Raw genomic sequence first — 10,830 nt, forward strand, 5'->3', positions numbered from 1 at the left:
AGAGAGAGAGAAAACAGAGAGAGGAGAGAATATAAAGAGTTGATCCTGGGAGACAATAGAGGAAGGAGGAGGAGAGAGGAAGCACACTACTGACTAAAAACAAGAGGCTAGGAGAGGGAGTAAAGAGAGAGGGAGACTGTGGTGTCTTGGAGCAGGCCAGGATGACACAGAGTGGAGTAGAGTGACTAGTTTAGGAGAGAGGCCTGAGGAGCAGAGTCCCTAGTAGAGGTCTTAGGGACCTCCTCGACTGTCAGCTCTGGTTTAAGCTCTCTGACAGGCTGGCAGTCCCAGATTTAAAGCACTCTTCTCGATGACACCTCATGTTTGGAGCAGAGCACTGTGTCAAAATGTATCTCACCAGCAGAGTACATAACATTGTGGATTTGATCTCCCAATGAGAAGTCTCGGACTGAAGTTTGTCCTCACAACATACCTAATAGACAAATAATAATTATTAAGTATCTAATAATAAATACCTAAAGAGTTTAAATGGAGCATTACTCCATAATGACTTACTATAGGTAATATAGAATTATAATAAAACCTGTCAGACGTGCTTAATAGTTTAACAACAACATGTCATTATCTGATAATATAATGTTCTCCGAGATGGATCCCAGTTTAATAGATGTAGTTATCTGTAGGCGTAAAACATGTACGATAACAACAACAACTACTTCTGATGGATCTATTTATGTACAGGACTCTATAGTTGAAATCAAAGTTTTTTCTTCCCGTTAAAAGTTACGATTCTCTACATATTTATATATGTCTTGGGCATCAGCCACGGCTCTTTAATGGACCAGACTGTTTGATGTGGTCCATTCTTCAACAGTGACAGGCCTAAATGAAAGTGATCCCAGTGTATGAACGGCTAAGTAAACAGAGAATAAACAAAGAGAAATGCCATGAGGCCTAGCTTAATGCTCTCATTCTGGGACTGCTTCCAGATGCTTAGTATGTATGTATTTTATATGGTGCACAACTGCTATTAAAACCCTGGAGGAAAGCAAGCCTTCAAAGCATCAAACCCTCTAACATACCACACACACACAACCACACACACCACACACACACACACACACACACACACACACACACACACACACACACACACACCACACACACACACACCACACACAAACACACACACACACACACACACACACACACACACACCACACACATCACACACCCACACACTAACATGACACCATGCGAACTTCTCACGTTTGTGCCTCGCAGTTCGCTTTTTTACACATGGGGGCGATTTGTGGCTCCACAGTGCTCAATAAACACACATATGTGCACGCTCGCAKACACACYCACACACCCACACACATACACATCCCATTCCCGGGAAGGCATCCAAACTAAGAGTAAACTGTTTTACAGTCGAGGCACAACAAATAAACAAACATCTGGAAGCGTTCAGAGCAGCAGACCCATTAAGGSGAGAGTTGGGTTTTGCCAAAACAGGGAAATGATGAGGAATGGGCTGTCAGGCCGCGCTGGAGAGACAGGGGAGCGGCTAGATGACAGAGCTGTGGGTGAGAAGTGGAAGGGGGAGAGGAAGACAGAAAGGTGGGTGGGATAGAGTGAGGTAAGGGGATGGAAAGGGAGAGATGGAAGAGATGGAGGGAGAGAGGGGTGTAGATATAAGGGACAAAGAGAGAGAGAGAGCAGAGCGAGTAGGGTAATCAGTACTGTAATTTAGATAGGTGATCAGTACTGTAATTTAGGTGGGTGATCAGAACTGTATTTTAGGAGGGTAATCAGTACTGTAATTTAGATGGGCAATCAGTACTGTAATTTAGATGGGTAATCAGTACTGTAATTTAGATGGGTGATCATAACTGTATTTTAGGAGGGTAATCAGTACTGTAATTTAGATGGGCAGTCAGTACTGTAATTTAGGTGGGTAATCAGTACTATAATTTAGATGGGTGATCAGTACTGTAATTTAGATGGGTGATCAGTACTGTAATTTAGATGGGTGATCAGAACTGTATTTTAGGAAGGTAATCAGTACTGTATTTTAGATGGGTAATCAGTACTGTATTTTAGGTGGGTGAACAGTACTGTATTTTAAGTGGGTGATCAGTACTGTATTTTAAATGGGTAATCAGTATTGTATTTTAGATGGGTAATCAGTACTGTATTTTAGGTAGGTGATCAGTACTGTATTTTAAGTGACTGATCAGTACTGTATTTTAGGTGGGTGATCAGAGATACTTTTGGACATGTAGTATTGTTTTGGACATGTAGTATTGTGTTGGACATGTAGTATTGTTTTGGACATGTAGTATTGTTTTGGACATGTAGTATTGTTTTGGACATGTAGTATTGTTGGACATGTAGAATTGTTTTGGACATGTAGTATTGTTTTGGACATGTAGTATTGTTGGACATGTAGAATTGTTTTGGACATGTAGTGTTGTTTTGGACATGTAGTATTGTTGGACATGTAGAATTGTTTTGGACATGTAGTGTTGTTTTGGACATGTAGTATTGGTTTGGACATGTAGTAATGTTGTATGTGGACACCTCTTCAAATTAGTGGATTCGGCTATTTCAGCCACACCCGTTGCTGACAGGTGTATAAAATCGAGCACACAGCCATGCAATCTCCAGAAATATAGGCAGTAGAATGGCCCGTACTGAAGAGCTCAGTGACTTTCAACGTGGCACCGTCATAGGATGCCACGTTTCCAACAAGTCAGTTGGTTAAATTTCTGCCCTGCTAGAGCTGCCCCGGRCAACTMTAAGGGCTGTTATCGTGAAGTGGAAATGTCTAGAAGCAACAACGGCTCAGCCGTGAAGTGYTAGGCCAATCGTCTGTCCTCCTTTGCAACACTCACTACCGAGTTCCAAACTGCCTCTGGAAGCAACGTCAACACAAMAACTGTTCGCCGAGAGCTTCATGAACTGAGCTTCCATGGCAGAGCAGCCGCACACAAGCCTAAGATCACCATGCGCAATGCCAAGCGTCGGCTGGAGTGGTGTAAAGCTCACAGCCATTGGTGGTGTAAAGCTCACCGCCATTGGACTCACGCTTCACCATCTGGCAGTCTGACGGACGAATCTGGGTTTGACGGATGCCAGGAGAACGCTACCTGCCGGAATGCATAGTGCCAACTGTAAAATTTGGTGGAGGAGAAATAATGGTCTGGGCCTGTTTTTCATGGTTCGCTCTAGGCCCCTGAGTTCCAGTAAAGGGACATCTTAATGCTACAGCATACAATGACATTCTAGACAATTCTGTGCTTCCAACTTTGTGGCAAAAGTTTGGGCATGTCCCTTTCCTGTTTCAGCATGACAATGCCCCCATGCACAAAGCGAGGTCCATACAGAAATTGTTTGTCGAGGTCGGTGTGGAAGTTCTTGACTGGTCTGCAGAGAGCCCTGACCTCAACCCCATCTAACACCTTTGGGATGAATTGGAACGCCAACTGTGAGGCAGGTCTAATRGCCCAACATCAGTGCCCTACCTCACTAATGTTCTTCCTGCTGAATGGAAGCAAGTCCTGGTAGCAATCTTCCAACATATAGTGGAAAGCCTTCCCAGAAGAGTGGAGGCTGTTATAGCAGCAAAGGGGGGACCAACTCCATATTAATGCCCATGATTTGGGAATAAGATGTTCGACAAGCAGGTGTCCATGTACTTTTGGTCATGTAGTGTATACATCTGCTGGTAACTATTCCTCCCTCCCTCCGTCCATACCTCCCTCACTCCCTCCCTCGAACCCTCCGTCCCTCCCTTGAACCCTATGTCTCCCTCTCCCCTCCGTCCCTCTCCCCTCCGTTCCTCTCCTCTCCGTCCCTCTATCCCTCCCTCTCCTTCTCCATCCCTCTCTCCATCCCTCCTCTCTGTCCCGCCCTCCCTCCCTCTCTCCCTCTCTTTCTCCGTCCACCCTCCCTCCCTCTCTCCCTCCCTTTCTTCGTCCCCCCCCCTCCCGAAACTCGTCCGTCCCTCCCTCCTCCTTCTCCCCTCCATTCCTCCCTCCCTCCATTACTACCTCCATCCCTCCTCCCTCCTCTTTCCCTCCCTCCTTCTTTCCCTCCCTCTTCTTTCCTTCCTCCCCTCCTCCCTCCTCCTCCCTCCCTCCCTCCCTCCCTCCCTCTCTCCCTTCTTATCAGACAGCTGGATGGGGTGGATCAGTAATGCTTGATAAATTGATATTGTTGAGGATGGATGAGCCATTATGAAGAGGGACCCTGGGAAATTATCACTGTTTTTGCCTATTTTGTTGTTGTGGATAGGTAGCTATGGCACCAGGCTATGATTTAGCCGAACTCCATCTTTGTCTCAGAAGCAAAGGATGTATCTCTGTCACTAACATAGTTAAAATCGAGCCTTAGTTTGAATGTGAATAGGCTGTCATGAGGTCTATTTACATAACTGCACGTTCTAAACAAGCTCACTCATGATTCAATCCTACACTCCTAGAAAAAAGGCTGCTATCCAAAAAGGGTTCTTCGGGCTGCCCAGATTGAAGAACCAATTTCTGTTCAAGGTAGAACCCTTGGAACCCAAAAATAATCTACCTGGAACAACACAAAACGGTTCTAACTGTAACCAAAAAGGGACACCATCTGTCTCTCCGGGTTTCTCATCTACAGTTGCTCCCGCCTGTCCAGCGCTGCCAGAGCTTTACCGCTTCTCCAGCGCAGCACAGAGTCTCTCAATCTGTCCCGAGCCGTCAGAACCGCCCGTCTGTCCCGAGCCATTAGAGCCGTCCGTCAGTCAGGAGCCGCCTAGAGCCGTCCGTCAGTCAGGAGCTGCAAACAGAGAGCCGCCAGCCAGCCAGGAGCTGCCAGGAGCCGCCAGCCAGCCAGAGCTGCCAGAGCGCCAGCAGCCAGGATCCGCCAGAGCCTGCAGTCAGCCAGGCGATGGCCAAAATCGCCCTTCACTCTGGAGCTGCCGGAGGCGTCCTTCACTCCAGCGCTGCCGCGAGTAACATCCCGCCGAAATGTCCGGACACGGTGACCGGAATTCCCTCGCTGCATTCGGGACCATGCTAGAGTCCCAGGCGCAAGTCGCGGTTTGAGGATCGCCCGACTCATAAGGAGCCATGCGGGGGGGCGATTAAGATGTGGCTGTGTGTAACAGAGAGTAAAGGAGAAAGAAGAGAAGAAGACGGAGGGAGTGTATGAAGTGGAGGTCCACGTTCTGCTAAATATTTGTTTGATTATGTTGTTGTATCCGCGCCAGAAGCCACGCAACCAGGGGGAGACAGACGCCACCCAGAGCCATCTTCACCTAAGAGTGTGTTAGGTGGATGCGTCCAGAGAGTTTCGCGAGCGCTGAATGGAAGGGGAAGAGGTACTTGTCACGATTGTCCTGACGCAGCGTTATTCGACTTGTTAATTGTAGATTGTAAATTTAGGTGATGGGTACAGGAGTCAAGTGGTGTGAGAAGTTTGGTGAAAGGGAGAGGATGAGATGGAGAGATGGCGAGAGATTTGTAGTGAGATGAGGTGGTAGAAGTTGGCTGACTATGTTGTGTTTGTTTTCGTGAGTGTATGGAAGTTCGTTGAATGAGGTGTTACAGGGCGCTGAGGGTATAGAGGAAGTATGAGCTCAAGGTCAGAATGGAGCGCAGACGTGGTCGGATATGAGCGTGTGGTCGGGCACTGATGGTGAGGAATGCAGATAAACTTGAAGGAGGCAGAGGCCGGTGGAGTTACGTTGGTGGATCTGGGGGATGGAGTTGTGTTGCCATGGAGAGTGAGTACGAGTGTTTGATGAGACCGACACGGGGACTGAGTGTAGCGGATTGAAGTTTGTGTTTGGATATAATTGGGTTAGTATCCGTGGTGAAATGAGTTTGGCGTGTATGATTAAATATCAGGTGAAACTTACCACTCTGCACATGTGGTTCCTTGCCGGGATCACTAATCATGGCGTTCTCTCCGTTCGGAAGCGTCCTAGTGGAAGGAGACAGAAGGTAGAGAGACTGCGAGAGTTACAATCATTTATACAACGGCTTCCTAGAGAGATGTTCATCTGAAGTATGGAAAGTAAGTAATGGTTCCATAAACCTGCAGTGAGGGGAGAGAGACAGAAAAGCACTCGGCTTAGGCAAGGCCCTAGTTAGAAAGAGTAATCAGGTGGATTGCTCTGACAGAGACATTTTCGCCGTGTATCTCATAATGATGGTAGTAGCAGACCGTTTCCACCGAGTACGGAAGAACTATAAATCGTGTGTGTCAAATAGGGGAATGAGTAAAGTGCCTTGACAGGGAGTAGTAATAAGTCAGCCCTTGATCTATTTGACCAGCATGTGTTGCAGCCTTATTCTGAGAAATCCTCAGCAAATCTCCAGGGCAGCGATACCGACAGAAATAAAACAGTTAGTTGATAGAAGAGAATCTTTTAGGGAGAAGATGATATTAGAGTAAAACAGGAAAAAACAGGAAAGCACGTAATTAGACATAAAAGTATGATCAGGTCCTGTTGACATGTGAGACGTCGGAAAGTGAGAAGTAGGTGAGCATACCGTGTATTCCGATGTTTCACCAAGAGATTGAGGAGTCCATCTGGTGGAAGTAAAAATATCAATTAGATTGCGAGCGAGAGCAGCTTGAAGGAGGAGGTATACAGCCTGTAACATAAGCAGTATAAGGTCACCATCACAGTTGGACAGTGCATGGTCAGAGCGAAAGAACCAAGCCAGATGAAGATAACGAAGAGAAATGATGGTACGCGTAGAGAACTCCGAGAACAGGGATGTTGTCGAGGCACGTAGAAAGAGAGAAGATCTGGAAGGCCGGTACACAAAGAACATTTCTGTTCAGATCAAGTTGAAGGCGTGCCCCAAGAAAGAAAACAGTAGATGGGCGACTCGACGATCATTAGCTAGTAGAATGGAAGAAGTTTGGGAGAAGAAGAAGATAGGTCAGACACCAGAAGACTGCATCTTTAGAGTGGTGAAGGAGTGGAAGGGAGGGGTAGAAGGAGAGAGAGGAGAGGAGGTAAGAGAGATAGGGAGGGGAAGAGGAGAAGGAATAGAGGAGAGAGGTAGAAGAAGAGAGTAGGGAGTGGTAAGAAAGAAGGAGAAAGGAGGAGGGGAGGAAGGGGAGAAGTAGAGAAGGGAGCCGAGAGAGGAGAGAAGGAGCAAGGAGAGAAGAAGTGGAATAGAAAAAGAAAGAAAGAAAAAGAGTGAGGCAAGTGGATCCGGTGACCGCAAGAGTACTGGCAAAAATCGAGAATGGGCCTTAGAGTGTGACCAAGAACCCGATACTCATTTCTAACAGAGCTCTAGATTTCCTCTGTGGAGATGGGATAAACTTACTTAGAAGAGACAACCTAACTCTACAGCACATACTAATCAGCTATTAGGTAGACTGCCAGTGGAAGCCACTCCTCAGTAAAAGGCACATAACAGCCTGCGTGTTGAATGCCAAAGTGCACATTAAGACTCAGACCATGAGAAACAGATTCTCTGTGGATCGTGATGAAACCAAATAATTGAACTCTGGCCTGAATAGCCAAGCATCACGTCTGGAGGAAACCTGGCACCATCCCTACAGTGAAGCATGGTGGTGGCAGCAATCATGCTGTGGGGATGTTTTTCAGCGGGCAAGGAATGAGAGACTAGTCAAGATCGAGGAAAGAGAATGAACGATCGAAACAGAAGTATAGAGAGATCCTTTGGATGAAAACCTGCTCCAACCAACTCAGGACCTCAGACTGGAGCAAGGTTCACCTTCCAACAGGACAATCAAGACCCAAGCACACAGCCAAGAGCAACGCAGAGTGGCATATGCGACAAGTCTCTGAATTCCTTTGAGTGGCTCAGTAAGAGCCGGACTGAATCTGATCAAACATCTCCTGGAGACACCTTGGAAAATAGCTGTGGCAGCATTCACTCCCCATCCAACCTGACAGAGCTTGAGAGGATCTGCAGAGGGGAGAATGGAGAAACTCCCCAAACACAGGAGGTGCAAGCTTGTAGCCTTGTAATTGCTGCGAAAGTATGTATCAAGAAAAGGGTCGGAAGTTACATACACCTTGCCAAAATAACATTTAAACTCAGTTTACCAATTCCTGACATTTAATCCTAGCTAAAATGCCCTGTCTTAGGTCAGTAGGATCACCATTTATTTTAAAGAATGTGAAATGTCAGAATAGATAGTAAGAGAGGATATTATTTCAGCTATATTATTATTTCATCACATTCCCAGTGGGTCAGAAGTTACAAAAAAGCAATCAAATTGTAGTTAAGGTAGTAAATTGCCTACGTTAAATTGGTTAACTGGGATCCAAACAGGTTCAGGTATGCCGTTCCAACAAGCTTCCCATCTAATAGAGCATAGGAAGTGAAAATGTTTTTTAGCGCCCATCCATCGCTAAGACAGAGCTGGGTTGTAACTGAGTCAGGTTGTAGGTCCTTGCTCCACACACAACTTTTCAAGTTCTAGCCCACACATATTGCTATAGAGATTGAAGTCAGGGCTTATGTGACTTTTGTTCCTTCAGCCAAAACTTTGATAAGCAATGCTTGGGTCATTGTCATTTGGAAAGATCCCATCTTGCGACCAAGCTTTAACTTCTAGGACTGATGTTTGTAAGATGTGTGTTCAGATATATCCACATCAATTTGCCACATCCTCATGATGCCATCTATTTGTGAAGTGCAACCAATCCCCTGCAGCAAACAGCCCCCGCCACACATTGATGCGCCACCCCCGTGCTTCGACGGTGGAATGTGTCTTGCGGCTCAAGCCCTTCAACGCCTTTTCTCAAAATAAGATTGTGATTAATAGGTCCTAACAGTCAATTTTTGTTACATCAGACCAGAGGACATTCTCCTAGAATAGCGACGTCTTTGATCCCCATGATTTAAGTTGCAAAACCAGTTGCTGCCTTTATGTGGTTTTGGACGACATGGCTTCTTCCGTTGCTGAGTGCCTTCAGGTTATGTCAATATAGGACATCGTTTTACTGTGGATATAGATTATTTGTACCTGTTCCTCCAGCATCTTCACAGGTCCTTTGCTGTTGTTCTGGATTGATTTGCACTTTTCGCACCAAAGTACGTTCATCTCTAGGAGACTTCAGAATGCCGTCTCCTTCCTGAGCGTATGACGATGTGGTCCCATGGCTGTTTATTACTTGCCGTACTATTGGTTGCTACAGAAAGAACGTGCGTCCTTCACGTTGAAATTGCTCCCAACAATGAACCAGATTTGTGCGAGGCAGAAAAAAAGAATTGAGGGTCTTCGGCTGATTTCTTTTGATTTTCCTATGATGTCAAGCAAAGTACTTCTGAAGTTTGAAGGAAGGCCTTGGAAAATACATCCACAGGTACACTCCAATGACTCCAAATGATATCAATTAACTATCTAAGAGCATCTAAGCTATGACATTCATATTTCTGGAATTGTTGTCCAAGCTGTTTAAAGGCACAGTGTACACTTAGTTGTATGGTATATGACTTCTGACCCACGGAATGTGTGATAGTGAATTTTATAAGTTGAAATAATCTGTTCTGTAAATCACATGAGTGTCTGGAAAAAAAGACTTTGTCATGCATGCCAACAATGTAGATGTCATCTTCCTTTAGATCCTGACTTGACTCCCAAAAACTATATGTTTGTTAAACCAAGAAATGTTGTGGCGAGTTGTAGGGAAGCTGCAAAATCAGGAAGGAAAGCTGGGGACTAGAGAAGTTATTGGTAATGAAAACCCTATGTCCCCTTGGAGCAAAAGTGTTAAGTCAAGTCAGTCCACTGTGTATGTCTATGCAAGGCATCCAGAATAGGTTACAGTAGGCCCTACAGTACACACTGTTTGTGAATTGTAGGTTACTTATGGTATTATGAAGGCCTTAAAGACTGTATTAGAGGAAGAGAGTTGAATACCCACACACTTAAAACGAATGCCAGGGATACTGCACATGAACTGCAGTTCTTGTAGCACACTGCCGAATGTCGAGTATGAGTTCTGCTTTTTGGTCTGTGGTCTATTAGTAATCATAGTAGGTGGATAAATACAATAATGTTGACATTGACTAAATTGGCGCGTCTTGCAGATCCTACAGACTATACACTTCCCTTAATTGATGTATAACTGGATAATGACTATGTAGAATTGACAAGTAATGAAGTTATTCCACACATGCTACAGTACAAACTTAACAACGAATAGTTACTGAGTTGCTCTATGCAGGTGTATAACACACTGACACACTCTGGACGAAATATAAAAAATCATATAATGACTTAATCGCACAGAAATAGTTCATAAAAGTCTTTCACAAGTACTTGTCACTGAAGTCTATATATCCTTTGAGGTGTTTGCCAGTTTGTGCGTCTGATAGAGTGCATAAGATACAGTTTTAAGCTCTATGTAAGAGATCAATGGATAGAAAATGGGCCGATAACACAAAACAGGGAATAATGAGCTCTGCGATAATGAAGAAATACGCCATTATGCCAAACTATGTGTCTAGTGAATCAGTGATTTGAACCACCTTAAGGAGCTTACACTTAGAAATGGATGCCAAGACTAAAAGCCTAACTATAGTGAGAAAGTGAACAGAGCGGATTCCTTTCCCAGAAACTCGCTGTGATTACAATACTTTGGCTTTTGATGTATGATGTACCGAATACAGTTGCTGAGTTTTATTTCCAAAACGAGGTTCTGTGGATTGAACATAATGTTTAAATGACGAAGTTCAGGATAAGATGAACCTTTGTGGGTTTAACTAATAAACCAGGTTTTAGGCAATATAAATCAATAACAGTAAGGTACTATATAATCAATAGACTGAAGATGAATCTATGTGTTATGATTGATTCGCCATATTCCGTATAGGGTTC

The sequence above is a fragment of the Salvelinus sp. IW2-2015 genome, linkage group LG25 (genome assembly GCF_002910315.2).
Source record: "Salvelinus sp. IW2-2015 linkage group LG25, ASM291031v2, whole genome shotgun sequence".
NCBI lineage: Eukaryota > Metazoa > Chordata > Actinopteri > Salmoniformes > Salmonidae > Salvelinus > Salvelinus sp. IW2-2015.